The sequence below is a fragment of the Macaca fascicularis genome, chromosome 14 (assembly GCF_037993035.2).
Source record: "Macaca fascicularis isolate 582-1 chromosome 14, T2T-MFA8v1.1".
Classification (NCBI taxonomy): domain Eukaryota; kingdom Metazoa; phylum Chordata; class Mammalia; order Primates; family Cercopithecidae; genus Macaca; species Macaca fascicularis.
In genome coordinates, this window is record NC_088388.1 from 5,164,407 (window position 1) to 5,181,345 (window position 16,939).

The window sequence follows — 16,939 nt, forward strand, 5'->3', positions numbered from 1 at the left end:
CTTTCCTGCTGGAGGTGGGAACTCTAGGGGAGCCACACTACTCCTCATGTAATTCTTCCAGGAGCGCAGCAGCTGCTGTGGCCAATTTGCCCCCAAGCCTGCCAGCCTCGTCTTACTGGCCAGTTGTCAAAGCCCAGATCCCAGGTCTCACCATGTTTTCCCCTGAGTGGGCCCTCGCTGTCCGGGACCACCTGCCACGCAGCAGGCACTTGAACCCAGGACTTGGGCCTGTCTGGCAGAGCTGCTCCCCTGTTGCTGTAAGTGCTGCATTTTGAGGAGTCATTTCCATGCCCCCGGCATAGTCAAGAAAAGGCCCCTGGGTTTGCCCTGAAAGCCCAGGTTGTGGTCGAGGTCTTTCTGTGCATCTGGCAACACACAGCCCCTTGCCTGTGCCCTGCAGAAAGGCCGGCTTCTCCGCCGCCTTGTCTCCTCTGTGGGGGGTGGGCCTGGCCCTGCCATGCCAGAGGAATATCGGTGAAGCTGCCGGATGGCGTCACCGCGGGAAGAACAATTGGATGATGACAATCGAAGGAAGGTGAAAGATCTTGTCCCAGTCTTCCTGTTTTTGTGCGCAGTTGGCTCAGATGGGCATTGATAACGCCGCTGAGGGGTGGTCCTACAGCAGGGCTGGGGTGGCTCTGGCTCCACGCCCATCTGTGCCACCTCCTGCTTCTCCCTGTGCAGGGCAGGAGTCAGATGGCAAAGCCCTAATGACTCAGGTGTGGCTGGGGGCACTGGGAGGTCCTGAGATGGGAAGCAGGGATAGAGATGAAAGGTTCTCACGCCCTGCCCTAGGGCTGCCCCTCGGGGTGATGGCAGGCAGGAGATGGCAGCAGCAGGAGAGCGGTGCCCTCTGCCAAGGGAAGAGCTGCCCAGGCCCAGAGTCCCGGGACGTAGCAGTGCCCAGTCTTCTCGCAGAGCAGAGCACATCCCTGTCAGGTCTTCCTGTCCTCTGCTTACACCTGGCGGGGGAGGCGAGATGTCAGGGAAAGGTTTCTTGAGATGTCCTGGCTACCCTGGCCCCACACTGCTGGACAGCTCACCTTCCAGAAAGTTCTCCCACGTCCTGGAGTCATGCTGCCCCAGGGGCCCCAAGGTCATCGAACTCCACCTCTTTCCAAACTTCCTTTGATGGTTGAAGCGCCCCCTCCACACGCCACGAACACAGCGCGTGAGCCATGTTTTCGGCATGTTTCCGTCACTTTCTTCGTAACTGCCCAAACTTGGAAGCGATCCAGATGCCCTTCACAAAGCGGATGAGAGATCAACTGCGGTTCGTCCAGAGAGTGGAATATTATTATCCAGTGCTAAAGAGAAATGAGCTCTTAAGTCGCGTCACTTTAACTGCACGTCACTCAGTGAAAGAAGCTGATCTGAAAAGGCTACATGATCCCAACCCTGCGACACGCGGAAAAGGCAAACTGTGGAGACAGAAAAGGATCAGTGGCTGCCAGGGGCTGGGGGAGGTAAGGGGTGAGTGGATGGAGGACGGAGGACACTGGGGAGCAGTGAAGCTCTTCTGCATGATACTGTAATGGCAGATACACGTCACTCTCCATTTATCCAAAGCCACAGAATCACCACACCAACAGTGAATGTTTATGTCAACTACTGACTTTATAATAATGGGTCAATATTGGTTCCCCAATTGCAACAAATGTGCCACAGATGCAAGATGTTAGTCACAGAGAAAACTGTGTGTGTGTTTGGGAAGGTGAGATATGGTCACTCCGCACTTTCTGTTCCGTTTTGCAGTGAACCTAAAACCGCTCCAAGGAATCGTCTAATCATTGATTTAAAAAAAAAAAAAAAGGAAATTTGCGTGCACCACATGCCGGCTTCGAATCCTCAACCGATTTCATTGCTGACAACAGTGTTCCTTTGGTTGTGCTGATACAGAGCCTTTGAAAATATTCCTATGGGTTCCAGGTGTTGGTTAAAACGCCTTTTATTCCAACGCTGTGGAAATAGTACAGACACAAAACCAGGGTGGGTTCCTAGGCTGACAGCTCTGATACAACCCCAGAGCCAAACCAAGCTGACAAATCTCACAGAGTCGCAAAAGCAAGGCGATGCCTGTGGACAGCATCAGTGTGGTGAGTGACATCGTGCTGGGTCCAAGGTGCTGTCTGTGTGGCAGGTGAGGGACTGACGGATGGCTTGGGTGCCATTTCTTTGACATGGGGCATTCTGTGCCACACTGGCCGCTTTCTCTTTTTTCAGCCTGGGAATCTTCCCTGAAATTGCGATGCCAGCGGGCCTTCCCCGGTGGATGCGACTTTCATCTCCATGCTGCGTTCTCATCCCTGCTCACAACCCACAGTGTTCCAGGAGGCTTCAGCGTGAGCTCGGAGGTCAGCAGGTCATCTTCAACCCCTGTACAGTTTCCTATGGCTGCTGTGACAATTTCCACAATTGCAGTGGCTTAAAGCAGCACGTGTTATCTCACAGTTCTGGAGGTCGGGAATCGGACACCGTCTCACCAGGCTACAGTTAAGGTGGCAGCGGGGCTGGGTGCTGCTGGAGGCTCCAGGAAAAACCCTTGCCCTTTCCAGCTTCCAGAGGCTGCCCATGCTCCTTGGCTCATAGCTCCTCCTCCATCTCAAGCCAACTGCACGTCCCTCCGACCTCTGCATCTGCTCGGCTCCCCCGCCTCCTCCTCCACTTATAAGCACACTTGTGATGACGCTGGGCCCGCTGGACAGTCCAGGGCCATCTCTTCATCTCAGGGTTCCTTAACCTTCATGCCTGAAAAGTCCCCTTTGCAGTGGAGGTCACACTGTCAAGGGTGACAGGGATTAGGATGGGGCATCTTTAGGGGAGGCGTGATTCTGCTGACCACAGCGTCCCTCTTTCCCTCATTTCACATCCACTCAGTTCAGAACCCCGCTGGCTCTACCCCGCCGTCACCACTGGGGCTGAAGCCACATCACGTCTCCCCAGAGGACTACCCCGGCTCCTTGTTGGCCTCCTGACTTCCATCGTGGTCTCTCTCCAGTCTCTTCTCACCCCAGCAGCCAGGCTGATCCTGGGAAAATGTGAGACCAAGCCTCCCACTAGTTCCTGCCTTCGAGGAAAATCAAAATGCTTCCAGTGGCTGAATGAGGCCCAACCCCGTCTGCCCATCCTCCCAGTTCCCTCTGCTCCAGCCCCACGGGCCTCTGCGCCCTCCTGCCTTGGAGCCTTTGCACTGGCTGCTCCCTCCTCCTGGGCTGCCTTGTCCTGTACCTCTGTAATCCCTGTCCACTGTGCTCCAAATGCCCCCGCTCCTCTCCGCACCGCTTGTGACTTCTAGCAGAGCCCACTGCCCTCTTGCTCACAATCTCCTTGCCAGTCTCACCAGGCTGAAGCAGTGCCATGGGGCAGGGGTTCTGCCCGCTGAGTTTGCTGATAGAGCAGGGCCTGGCTGGAGTGGGCACTCCACACAGATTGGTGTGGCAGGTGCAGGAATGGGTGAGAGGAGGCTAGTAGAGGCCTCAAGGGAGGAGGAAGGTACAGAACACTGGGCTGGCATATTCACCAGGTCTTCATGCCAAGGGCCCAGGGCTGGCTCCAGGCAGAGCAGGAGACCACAGCCCAGCTCCTTGGGAGGTCAGAATCCTCTCTCTCCTCCCTTACCCCACAGCTTCCCATGGGCTAATCCCATTACCAAGGAGCCTTTTGGAGCAAACTATTCATTGATTCACTTACTAAGCAAATGTTGACCAGGTCTGGTCAAGGGTGTGTGGATGCTGGGATAAGCAAGGACCTTCCAGAAAGTCCAAGTTCATGGTGGGGATGCAGGACGGGATGGTCCTGGTTGTACTGACCTGCTGTGCTCCAGGCATATTGCAGGTGCCAGCTCTTCATTCTCCCCCTGGAGCCTGCAAAGCTCAACCTAGCCATCTCCTTCCTGCGGTGTCCCTGGTCCCCCACCTGCACCCGCACCACTGAGCCCTGCCAGCTCGCCTCTCCCACTGGTAACCTCAACCCTCCCCATCACAGGGTGTGTTTTGCAGTCTCCTTGTTTGCTTCTTCCACCAAACTGGGGCTCTTGGAGGTCAAGGCCTAGGGTCTTCCATGTCTTCATGTGTCCAGCAGCTGGCACACAGCAGGCCCTCAGAAAATGTGGATAAAAAAGAAGGGATGGGGGGCCGGCTGCATAATGAGTTGACAAATGAACGAATTCCACGGGGAGGTCTTGCTTGGGCAGAGTCACAGGGAGTGAGGAGGCCGGGTGGAGGGGCAGGGGGAAGTCCTTGCTCTGAGCCTGAGGAGGGGTGCGGAGTCTGGAAAGGGAGGTGGGGCTAAGCAATGATACTGCTGCACTGCTGAGCGCCTGCTGTGCTGGGGTCCACCATTGGACTTCCCCAATGACACCATCAACTGGCAACCAGGGACTCCCACCGGGCCGAAGGTATAACGCTAGGAAGTGGTAGAACTGGGCTTTGACACGAAGGCCTCAAAGGCCTGCCCGAGATATCTGGACTCTGTCTGCAGGCTGTGCTCTCAGAGGGCACACAGGGCACCCCCTGCCTTGAGAAGCAGCTTTTGAGCCTGCCTCAGGGACCCCACCTCACCTGCACTTGGGATCTCTCTGCTCTCACCTGCTTCCATTGTTTTAATGCTTTCAGATGAGTTTGTATCTGGAAGGAAACAAGGATTCATCAGCGAATTGGATTTCTAGCTGCTGCAGGTACTGGGGAGCCATGGGAGGTTTCAGAGTCAAGAAGTACTGGATGAAAGGCTGTCTCTGTCACTCTTGGAAGCCCTTGACTTTTCAGGTTCTTTGTCTTCACAGCACTGACTGTTGGCTGTGTATGCCTCCAGTCCCAAGCCTTGGCAGTCCTGCCAGCCTTATCGCTCTGCACGACAGAGGAGACCGCAGCTCGCACAACAGCCTGTGCGGCAGAACAGGGCTGACTAGGGATGGGCCTCTTGCCCCAGAGGTGCCTGGGCTGACGGTGGGACAGCTTCACTCCATCCCTGGGGCCTGGACCAAATCCCCAAGGAGCATGTGTGAGGGGCTGGGGCGCTCCTCCTTGGCTGGGGTATTGAGGGGCCAAGGGCTCCCCCCGCAAAACTCCAGGCCCCTTTCTGACCTGTGCTATGGAGGAGCATCTCCTTGGGGAGGGATTCTCAGACAGTCCAGGCTGCAGGAGCTGACCCGGGTGCATCAGGTCCTGGCTGGGTGACCTGGGAATGGCCCCCCGACCCCTGGGGCTGGAACCACTCACCCAGCCTGACCCTGGAAGCTCAACCTCTTCACCCGCTGAGAGTGTCGGGCTGGGGCTGCAGAGGGCAAGGTGGGAGGCCAAATCCAGCCTGCCAGCCCTTGGGAGGCTCGGCCACTGGGGTTCCCTGTGAGGACAGCCACCGTCTTTCCTGACTGCTTCCCAACACTGCCTGCTGCAGACCAAAGAGGCCAGACCTGGGTGTCAGTCACAGAAGCCCAGTGCATTGGATTGCGCCTTTTTGATTTTTCAAGTGAGAACTGCTCCTGTCCCTGTGGGGGAGCCTATGGTCTGTGAACACCTCTCGGCCCTTGGAGCACCCACTGACCGGTGCATGGGAGTCCGCAGCCCGCCTGCAGCCGGAGCACGTTCCCACTGCCCCAGGCTATTCTTAACAAACCAAGCCTCTGGCTCCAGGGCTAAAAATACCACATGGGAGGCCTGTGGGAAAGCTGCCGCTGGCTATTTTAGTGATTTCTCGCTGGAGGTTTGGGGTCCCTGCATGTTGCCAGGACAGGGAGGGCACTGCGGCCTGCACCGCCCAGGGCCCCTCTCGGCCCATGTTGGGGCTCCTCTGTGTCAAGCGTCCTTAGCGCCCAACGGCAGCCACCTCTGGTGTCCAGGGAGGTAGAAGGAAGGGCCTGGGAGTCTTGAGCTCCCTCATTTCAGCTTCGGAGAAACGAGTTCCAAGTGGGGAGCAGGTGCCCGGGGTCACAGTGTGGTCTGCGGTGGAGAGACCCCTGGACTGTTCCCTGGCATGTGAGGCCTGGTCCAGCTGTCTCCCATCCAGGGGGCATTTGGGGGCCACAGCCATGCTGTGCAGGTTCTCACTGGGCTTCTTAGACCAAGGCTTAGCTTCCCATTACCTTTCTGCAGCTTTATCTGCCCACTTTCTTTCTCATGAACCTTTTCGTCCTTGATTTCCCGTCATCTCTCCCACAGTTTGGCAGGTGTGGCAGAGGGGGCTTTGGCCCCGCTGTGGGAATGCAAAACCAAGGCTCAGGAAGGAGAGGTGCGTGTCAAGGCTACAGCTGTGCAGGGCTGGGCCAGGCTGGCTTCACCCTTCCAAGCCTGGGCGTCTTGGTGGTGCCACTGGCGCTCATGTCGGCCCTCTCCTGCCGGTTCCCCATGCCCAGGGCCCCGTGCCGTGCTGGTGACTGATGGCCATTGTGTTCTCAGACTGGAGGGCCCTGGCTCCTGGGCAGCCACTGTGGGTCTGCACCTATGAGCTGTGTGTCCCCGCGATGGGGCCCTGATGGGCAAGCACGATGATCTCCCCCAACAGGTGGCACAACATGCCATTGTGTGGGGCCCACCCCGGGCAGGTCCATTAACTGCCCCTGCCCAGCAGGGCCTTCTCCAGGGCTGGACAAAGGCTCCTTCTCTGTACCCTCCTGTTGCCGTGGGAGAGGCCTGGGTCTGATGCCCACCTCAGGGGCTCAGAGGAGCAACTGGGGTGGCTGGAGGGGGCCCAATCCTGCTTCCCAACACTGCCTGCTGCAGACCAAAGAGGCCAGACCTGGGTGTCAAAACGACTCCATTGCCCGTTGACCAGAAACCCTAGGCAGTCAGTCAACTTCTCTGGGCCTTGTTGTGTCTCCCTCTTACCCTGGTCCAGGGACCCAGGCCTGTCCTTGCGTGGGATCCAGACCCAGGGGTGTGGTGAGTGGCTGTGCTCAGGGAAGTCCCCCTTGGCCTGCAGGACAGAGGCCCGGGATGCGTCACGATGTTCTTCCGTGGCAGTGACAGAGGCAGGATGGAAGGCCCCACTGCCGGGCCCACAGACCGTGGTGAGGTCTGTGTCCTGCCCCGGGCAGACCATCTCAGCACTAGATGTTAGCCAGCTGTGGGCCATCTGGGGGAGCGTCTGAGAGCCGGGCCTTGAAACTTGGCTAGAGTTTGGTGGGACCAGGCCAGGGGAGAGGAGGGCCGAGGCCTGTGCCGTGCATGCAGGATTATCAGGGTCGCGGGGGGGGCGGCATGAGACCCTCTTCCTGCCACTGGGCTGGGGCTGGGGTCCTGGCCCAGAAGGCCGAAGGGCCTTGGGCAAATTCCCTCCATCCATGTCTGTGCCTCAGTTTCCTCCTCTGCAGAATGGAGATCTTCAAGGCGGCTCCCATCTTGACCCATGTAGGGACCTGGGAGGACAAGGGACAAAGAGGCACGGCCGGTTACCAGGCTATCACTGTGGGGAAGGAGATGGGGATGTCGGAGTGGGAGGCATCTGACAAGATTCCCTTCAGACAAGATTTCTGCCTGAGCCAGGGCCTGCCTCTGGGAGCTCAGACAGCACCACCCAGACTCAGGAGTGCCTCGGGGGCCTCCACGAGAGACACCCACCCACACCTGCCTGGGGAGCACCCTGCTGCCACTCAGGAGCTCCCTGCTGTGCCACACGGGTCCCCTTAAAACTAGAAATTCCACGACCCACAAAGAATCAGCCACAGGGAGGCCCAGTGCCGTGACTGATGGGGACCAGGACCCCAAGGGGACCACCAGGGCCAGCACACGTGTACACCACACGGCCCCTTCCTGAGGACAGGGCGGAGGCCAAGCCTAGCTCCCCGTCAGCCCTTACTCGGGCCCTGCCCCGTGGGAACCTCAAAACACCATCTCCCAATTCACAGATGAGAAAATGGGCCACAGAGAGGGTGAGCGTCACGGCAGACGAGATTTCCACCCTGGTTCCCGCATGTGACTTTTCTGAGGCCCCTGGTGCCCTGCAGCCCTCACAGGGCTCCCTCTTCTTCCCATGCCATCCCACCCTGTCCAGCTGGCTCTCCTGGGCTTTCCAGGCCCCTCTCTCCTCCCATCCTCCGCTCTCCTCCTCCCTCCCCCTTCCCTCTTCTGTACCAGCTCCAAGCACCGCACCCAAGCCTTGGGGACACGGTGTGGCCTTCAGCATTCCTGCCCTGTTTTCATTTAGGGGACGCCCCCAAAATACTCCGCCTGCGGGAGGCGGCAGCCGCCCCAGGCCCCCTGGGAATGCGCTTGCAAGCCTTGGCTGGGCCGCGCTGGCAGGGGCAGGGAATGCAGAGGCGGCAGAGTAGGGGGGGCCAGGACCCCCCAGCACGGCTTTTCGGGTTAACGCGAAAGAGGAGACCGCGCAGCTCCGGGCCCGGAGAGGACCTCAGGAATGTGGTGGTTCAGAGCTGACATCCACATTTCCCTGTCTGCCTGGATCCAGTTCGGGGACAGTGGGGCAGCGCCAGGAGGAGGGCCAGCAACACAGCCAGGCAGCCGTCCTGGGGCTGGCTGGCAGTTCAAAGCCCTGCCACAGAGCCCCAGCCCTGCCACCCATCGCGGGGGCGTATGGAGCTCCTCAGATGGGCTGGGCCTTCCTGGAAGATGATCCCTGGGACTGGGAGAGGCCCCTCCCCTGTCCCCATAGGCTGTGCCCTCTCTCCTCATCCTCAGTCTCTGAGCAGATGGCACCTTCCTCAGGAAGACCTCCCAGGACAGCGAGGGGAGGGCGACTGCTCCTCCACCTTCCCTGGCCCTGCGTGTCTTCTCTGGAGCAAGCTCAATTCTAAGCGTTCCTGGGCCCATGGGCCCCTCGCGGCTGAAGCACGGCTTTTGCGCCTTCACCTGGTTTTGGAATCACAAGCCAAACTCGGGCAGCACCTGGGGAGATGAACGTGGAGGCTCCAGTGGGCAGGTGGACCTCGTGGTGCTGACCAAACTCTAGCCAAGTTTCAAGGCCCGGCTCTCAGACGCTCCCCCAGATGGCCCACAGCTGGCTAACATCTAGTGCTGAGATGGTCTGCCTGGGGCAGGACACAGACCTCACCACGGGCAGGATTTCTTCCCAAAGCTGTGCCATCCCTCGAGTCCCTGGGGATGCTGGTGACAGTGCAGACCCCAGGCCCGGCAGTGGGGCTGCAGTGACCCACGGTTATCATGGGAACTCCATACCTGAGGTAAGAGCTTGGACCTTGGCTTGGGAGGTCCCAGGCTGCATCACCCTGGGCCTCAGTTTCCCCTTCTGTCATGCAGGAAGATACCGCTGTCCTGCCTGTCTGTGTGGTTAAGAAAGGGTCCCCATTTGAGATGCCTCCAGGATCTCAGATAGCACCACCCTGACACAAGAGTGCCTAGGGGGCCTCGGCGAGAGATACCCACCCCACACCTGCCTGGCAGGCTCCCTGCTGCAGCTAAGGATGCAGCAGAGGCTAAACAAGGGGGTCCTGCTACCTCCCTGCTACAGGCAGGACCACGGGAGCCCTGGCGGAGCCCCTGAACTGGGCTTCCTGGCTTCAGGAAGCAGAATGGCAGCAGAAGGCCCGGAGGGGAACCCCATTGGCCAGGTGGCCTGCCCACAGATGCTGTACTTGCCTCCTGACCTCAAATATTGGCTAAGGCAGGCAGAAGGGTCAGCAGTGCTGGCCGGGCAGTAGGCGCCGGTCAGTCTGCTGCTGAGTGACACAGACGATGTCCTGGCTGGGGCCAGCCCCATCCCCCACCCGTGCTCCCCTCACCAGACAAGAGGCACCTCTGCAGCAAGCCAGAGCCTATGGGCAATGCCTACCCTCTAGCCCACGCCCCCACGAGAGGGTCCCACCTTATCGGCAGTGTTGCCTGCACCTAAGCAGGCACCTGGGGCTAGGGGCGGAGCTTCCTCTGGTTCTTCTGGTGTCTGGGACAAATATTTGTTGAATGAATGTTAAGTCCAGCAAGGTCAGTGGCATCATCAACCCTGACTCCGAGAATTCCTGAGCCCCTAGCACATTTATTCTCCCTGCCGCTGACCTTCACTGAGAGGGGATGAGAAGACCTTGGAACCCTAAGCGTCTGCGTCCAACTCCGTTATGTTCCTGGGGGAAACCGTTTGCCTCTCTGACTCTCTGGGTCCTCGTCTGTGGCCTGGGCACTATATCACCCATTTGCTTGGAGGTCAAGTAAGATTTAGTGTGCAAAGCACCTGACTTGGAGGATCTGGCCGTGAATTCCCCCCCGCCCCCCACTTCCCGTACACAGTGACATGCCGAGCTCAGGACAAGGTGTGGGGCGAGCGGTGGTGGTGGTGGGGGTGGTTCAGAGATTTGAGCACAGTCCGCTTGTGTCAAACTACTGGTCAGCTGTAGCAGATAAAACCGGGACACAAATCATTGTAAATCACACACACTAGAAGATTCTCTGCCTTCAGAGAAAACAGAGGAACCAGTGAAGCCTCTGGTGCTGTGGACGGCTTCAGGGAGGTGACCTGCAGATGGTCCTGAGTGCAGGGTTTGACCCAGCGGGAGGAGGACAGTGCAAAGTACAGACTGAAGACGAGACCCCAGGAGCCCAGGGAACCTGCCCACGGCCACCCATCGCCAAGTGCTGCCCAACGGCCGGGCTCGGCAGCTGCATGGGCCAGCGCGACACAGGGCAGGCCCGCCTGGCGGAGTCAGACGAGTGTCCTCTTCTCCTTCCAGAAACTGCTGGGCCTTTTCTCATGCCTGAAACACTCCCGTTTCACACTAGAGGTCCTTAAAAGCTGTGGCTTCATGAGGCGTCCTTTGTGAAAAACGCCTTCAGTAACTGTTTTTGGGAGGCAGGGGAGTCACCTGAAGTGGCATCTCAGAGTTCCCTTGGGACACCATTCAACAAGGATGTACAGAAGGCAACATCCTTCTGGAGGTGGACAAGAAGCAGGTGCATGGGGCTCTGGGCTCACAGCAGGGGTGCAGGCCCGGTGGCCATCAGAAGATCCTCCTGCCAGGTCTGCGTGTGCCCATGCCGCGACTGTCCCTCCCTTCTCCCACAGAGCCTCTGTGTCCTCTCACTGGGCGGCCCTGACTCTCCTCCCATGACCTCGTGTCTGGAGGCCATGCCCTGGCCTGTCTGTTTCTTGGCTGAGTGTTCTGAGGTCTCTCTCTATCTCGAAGCTGCAGAATGCAGGCTCTAGGGAGTGAGGCGGCACCCCAAGAGCACCCTGCCTTCCCTGGAGCTGACGCGGGGCTCACAGCAGGTACATAGGGCCCTAGTTCCCCTTTGCTTCGCAGTTGGGAACCTGAGGCCCGGGGAGCGGGAGCTGCCCGTGTGGGGTCGTGGAGTGAGTCGGGCATCACCCAGAGCCCCAGCCAGCCTGCCCCCGCGGGGCCCTTGGCTCGGCTGCCTTAGACAAAGGCTCTTCTTTGAAGCGCCTGAGACAGAGCCCCTGGTTTCCGGCCCCAGCCCACCGGGAGGCACCCGCCTCGGCAGCTGTCTTCATTTGCTGCCCACCAGCCGGGCCGGCCTGGACCTTGGTTTATTGTCAGCTTCCTTGCCAGAAATATGCTCCAACAAATGCTGTAAACAAACGGGACAATTGCAGACCATCACGCTTGGATTTCTCTCTAATATGCATAAAATGGGGTGCGGCTGGGACTGCCTGGCCAGCAGCCTCTGCTAAGCAAAAGCCCCCTCTGGATGTGGGCCTGACCACAGCAGGCTCTTCCCTTCCTCTGAGCCCACAGCCCTCGAGCCTGGGTCACAGACAGGTCCTGATGCTATTCTACCTTCAGCCTACCCATGGAGAAGGTTTCTTCATCTATTTAGCAAACACTGACCTAGTGCTTGCTAGGGGTCGGCACTGTTCCAATATCCTGTGAATGTCCCTCATTTTATCCTTATAAAAACCTATGAGGTAGGGCATATCCTGATCCTACTTTATAGAGAAGGAAACTGAAGTACAGAGAAGTTAAGTCACAGGCCCAAAGACACACAGCTAATAAGTGGAGGACGTGGAATTCCACCCCAGACTGTGGGCTGCAGAGTGTAAGTCCTGGCCAGAGAGAAGTTTGGAAAGAGGGAGCCATGGGGCAGAGGACGTGGAGTCCTGATGAAAGAAAGAAGGGGACTCCAGACCCTGGCAAAGCAGATGACTGCCCTCCCTTGCACAGACCTGCTCTGGGCAGCGTTGCTGGGACTCTGGGAAGCATTGAGTACCCACGCTCCCTCCTTCCATGGACCTCCGAAGTGTCTGTGAGAGCTTAGTGCTATGGGCTGAATCACATCCCCCCACAATTAGTATGTTGAAGTCTTAACCCTCAGGACCCTGGAATGCGACATTATTTGCAGATAGGATCTTTACAGATGAAATCAAATGAAAAGGAAGTCACTAGGGTGGGCCCTAATTCAATATGACTGGCATCCTCATAAGATTAGGACACAGACCCACAGAGAGGAACAACCCTGTGAAAATGCGAGGAGAAGATGCTGTCTACAAGCCAAGGAAAGAGACTGCAGAAGAACCAGCCCTGCCACACCTTGATCTCAGATGTCCAGCCTCCAGGACAGTGAGAGAAGAAACATCTGTTGTAAGCAACCCAGTCTGCAGAAATTTCTGGTATGATGAACTATATAAATCAATCAGTGTAACTTCCTTCTCTCTCTTCCTTTCTTCCATCCATCCATCCATCCATCCACTCATCCATTCATCCACCTACTCATTCATCCACCTATTCATCCATCCACTTACTCTTCCACCCATCCACTCATCCATCCATCCACTCATCATCCATCCATCCATCCACTCATCCATCCATCCACTCATCCATCTATCCATCCATCCATCCATCCATCCATCCATCCATTCATCCATCCACTCATCCATCCATCCATTCATCCATCCACTCATCCATCTATCCATCCATCCATTCATCCATCCATCCATCCATTCATCATCCATCCATCCATCCATCCATTCATCCATCCACTCATCCATCCATCCATTCATCATCCATCCATCCATCCATCCATCCATCCACTCATCCATCCATCCACTCATCCATCCATCCATCCATCCATCCACTCATCCATCCATCCACTCATCCATCCATCCATCCATCCATCCATCCATTCATCCATCCACTCGTCCATCCATCCATTCATCATCCATCCATCCATCCATCCACTCATCCATTTATCCACTCATCCATTCATCCACTCATCCATCTATCCATGCATCCATCCATCCATCCATTCATCCATCCACTCGTCCATCCATCCACTCATCCATCCATCCATTCATCCATCCACTCGTCCATCCATCCACTCATCCATCCATCCACTCATCATCCATCCATCCATCCATCCATTCATCCATCCACTCATCCATCCATCCATTCATCCATCCACTCATCCATCTATCCATCCATCCATTCATCCATCCATCCATCCATTCATCATCCATCCATCCATCCATCCATTCATCCATCCACTCATCCATCCATCCATTCATCATCCATCCATCCATCCATCCATCCACTCATCCATCCATCCACTCATCCATCCATCCATCCATCCATCCACTCATCCATCCATCCACTCATCCATCCATCCATCCATCCATCCATCCATTCATCCATCCACTCGTCCATCCATCCATTCATCATCCATCCATCCATCCATCCACTCATCCATTTATCCACTCATCCATTCATCCACTCATCCATCTATCCATGCATCCATCCATCCATCCATTCATCCATCCACTCGTCCATCCATCCACTCATCCATCCATCCATTCATCCATCCACTCGTCCATCCATCCACTCATCCATCCATCCACTCATCATCCATCCATCCATCCATCCATTCATCCACTCATCCATCTATCCGTGCATCCATCCATCCATCCACTCATCCATCCATCCACTCATCCATCCATCCACTCATCCATCCACTCATCCATCCATCCACTCATCCATCCATCCATTCATCCATCCACTCATCCATCCATCCACTCATCCATCTATCCACTCATCATCCATCCATCCATCCATCCATCCATCCATCCATCCATCCATCTACTTGATATAGTTTCGTTGTGTCCCCACTCACATCTCACCTTGAATTGTAATAATCCCCAAGTGTCCAAGGCAGGGCCAGGTGGAGATAATTGAATCATGGGGGCGGTTTACCCCATACTGTTCTCATGGTAGTGAATGAGTCTCACAAGATCTGCTGGTTTTATAAATTGGAGTTCCCCTACACACGCTGTCTTGCCTGCCGCCATGCAAGATGTGCCTTTGCTTCTCTTTTGCCTTCTGCTGTGATTGTGAGGCCTCCCCAGCCATGTGGAACTGCGAGTCCATTAAACCTCTTTCCTTTATAAATTACCCAGTCTCAAGTATGTCTTTGTTAGCAGCATGAGAATAGACTAATACACCACTCATCCATCCATCCATCCATCCATCCATCCATCCATCCATCCATCCATCCATCTACTCATCCACCCATCCACTCATCCAACCATCCACCTACTCAATCATCCATCCAACCACTCATTCAATCATCCATCCATCCATCCATCCATCCATCTACCATCCATCCATCCCTCCATCCATTCACCCACCTTCCTCCCTCCCTATCTAAAGGGCTTACAGTCTCAAAGCTGGCAGAGACCTTACTTGCTGGATGGAGCCTGGTGTAGCCCTTTCTCTGTAGAGATCTCCTGCAGGTGTCCCCAGGGCCTCTCTGTGAGCCACTCTGTTTGCAGATGCTCAGGCTGCCCTCTGCCCCACAGAGCTCTTCCCTCTTGCCTTGGGGTGTTCATTGGGCTTGGCTCCTCTGCATGGGGTGGCACTTGTCACAGGGCGGGAGCTCCAGTGTCTATGGCTGCCCACAGCCTCAGCATTGCCAGAGAGCTGCATGGGCCTCTATGTGAGGACCTGGTTCAGGGAAGGTCTTTTGCCACAGTGAGCTGCATCAGCCTGGATTGTCAGAGAAGCCCTCTTGGAGTGACTGCTGGGTTTGAGGGGGTGTGTGGGAGGTCTGGCTCCTTTTGCCTGGGAGACCTGAAGTTGGCTGGACTCTGGACCTTTCAGGGCCCCTGCCACTTGCCCAGAGTGTATCTGAGGTCCCAGGGTGCGGCCTGAGAGCTTCTGGTGGGGACCCCTGAATTGAGTGAGGGCAGCCATCACAAGCCCCATTCAAATGGTGGCAGAGTGTGGACTCTGATGTGTGGACCGCCAGGTCGGTTGAGTGGCACAGCCTCCTGGCACCTCCTCATCTGTCAAATGGGAAACGCTAGTAACACTGGCTGCCCCAGTGGCTGCTCTGAGGGAAGGAGGGAAGCTGGTCCTGGGCTTGCAGCCGTGCTTGGTGTGAACATGCTGTCTATAGCATTGCCAGCACAGCCCCACCTCAGCCCAATGCCCAGCACACTTGTAGGTGCCTGGCACCTGGCACACAGTTGCTAGCGAGCTGTGCACTCAGGCATGGCTCTGTCCCTGGACTGGGTGGCACTGGGGCGACCTGAGGGTTCCTTGGGAATCCTGAGGGTTCAAGGGAATCAGAGAGGCCTGTGCTACCTCACACTCTCCTCCTCACACTGCATTGTCTGCAGGCCCTTGGCAACTCCTGACCTCTCCAAAACTCTTCTACATGATGAGGTCAGCAGGGCCCCTGCCGGCATTCCATCCAAGCTTCGGATCCTGCCCAGTGCCGGCTCAGCACCAGAGTCATCACTGTGGTGACCTGAACACTTTGGTCCACGATTCATAGCAAGGAGGAGGAATTCAGTCTGGATGATGATGTCTGCATACCTTTCCTTACTGTTTCACAGAGAAGAGCGTTGAGGGGTGCAGACTGCGCCTCAACTGCATCCTGAGGGTGGGACTGTCAGGTGAAGGGAAGTTCTCAGAGAACTTCTCAATTTCCCAAGACGCAGACTCAAAGAAGAGGATACAAAGGGTCGAGAACCCTCCAGCCCTGTCTAAGCCACTTTTTCCCAGCATGCCAAGGGGACAACAACATTGACTCTGGTCAGGGTTCTGAGTGCCCGTGATGTCTGCAGCCGCACACCCAAGGGCCCCCAGCTCCTGTCCACACCAGCACAGACTCCTGGGAACTCTCCCTGGGAAGCTGACGGGGTCCTGGGATGTGTTCAGGGTCAGGTCTGCGGAAGGGCCCTAGCCAGTGTTGGGAACTGCTGCTGGCTCCGGCCTGGGTTAGCTGTGTGGCCCAGGCTTGCCATGTCACCCTGCCTTCCCCTGGGAGAGAGGAGGCCAAGGCAGCCAGGAAACGCCTCTTTGTCTTGGTGCCCACGGCTGTCAGATAAAGCCATTGAGCCAGCCGCAATTGGGGCATCCAGACTGCTTTTCCAGCCACGCCAGGCCTCGCCCCACTGTCCCGTTTGCCCGAAGGGGGCTGATGAGTTTAGTAATGTTTACTGAGCACCCGCCCACCTTGTGGAGCTGACAGCCAGCGAGAGGAGTCGGGTGCAGACTTTGCCCTCACAGGCAAGACAGCCACACCTTGAACTCTGACTCAAGGAAGAGAGTGGGCAGCTCACCAGAGAGGCCAGAGGAGGCAGCAGGAGAGCCCGGGGAAGGTGGGGTCTCTCCAGCCAGGGGCTTCCTGAAAGAGCTACCTTCTGAGCAGGCCCCCCAGGCTAGGAAGACGTGCACCTGCTGAGCTGGGCAGGAGAGGGTGGCCCAGGGGAGGACCCAGCAGGGGTAGAGGTTTGGAGGTGGCAGGTCCTGAGGGAAGTGGAGGGTGCGTACGCGTTCTGGGGAAGGTAAGGCTGCGTGCGTTCAAGCCAAGTGGCTGGAGGCTGTGACCCTCAGGGTCCGGGCAGCCAGGCAAGGAGGAGAGGAGAAGATGCCACACTAGAGAAGCTGGCCCACTCCACCCCTTTGTCTTCTCCTCATCTGCAGCACCCTTCTCTTATCCCAAATGTGCACAACAGGGCATTTTTCTGCTCATAAGAATAATACATGTTGGTTGCAAAAGCAATCGGAAAAGCAGAGAACAGT

General features: G+C 56.9%; 1 long non-coding RNA gene across 2 annotated transcripts; it reads right to left on the reverse strand.

Annotated features, from left to right (window-relative positions):
* Positions 1 to 1,932: 1,932 nt before the first annotated feature.
* On the reverse strand, positions 1,933 to 14,704 carry LOC107127350 (uncharacterized). Of its 2 annotated transcripts, none has more exons than XR_010580737.1 (4): positions 14,591 to 14,704; positions 9,129 to 9,232; positions 3,691 to 4,625; positions 1,933 to 3,028 (listed from the first exon to the last, which is right to left on the reverse strand). It is a non-coding gene; the product is annotated as an uncharacterized lncRNA (long non-coding RNA). The 2 variants fall into 2 exon arrangements; XR_010580736.1 differs by lacking the exon at positions 14,591 to 14,704 and adding an exon at positions 9,336 to 9,713.
* Between the last annotated feature and the right edge of the window lie 2,235 nt (positions 14,705 to 16,939).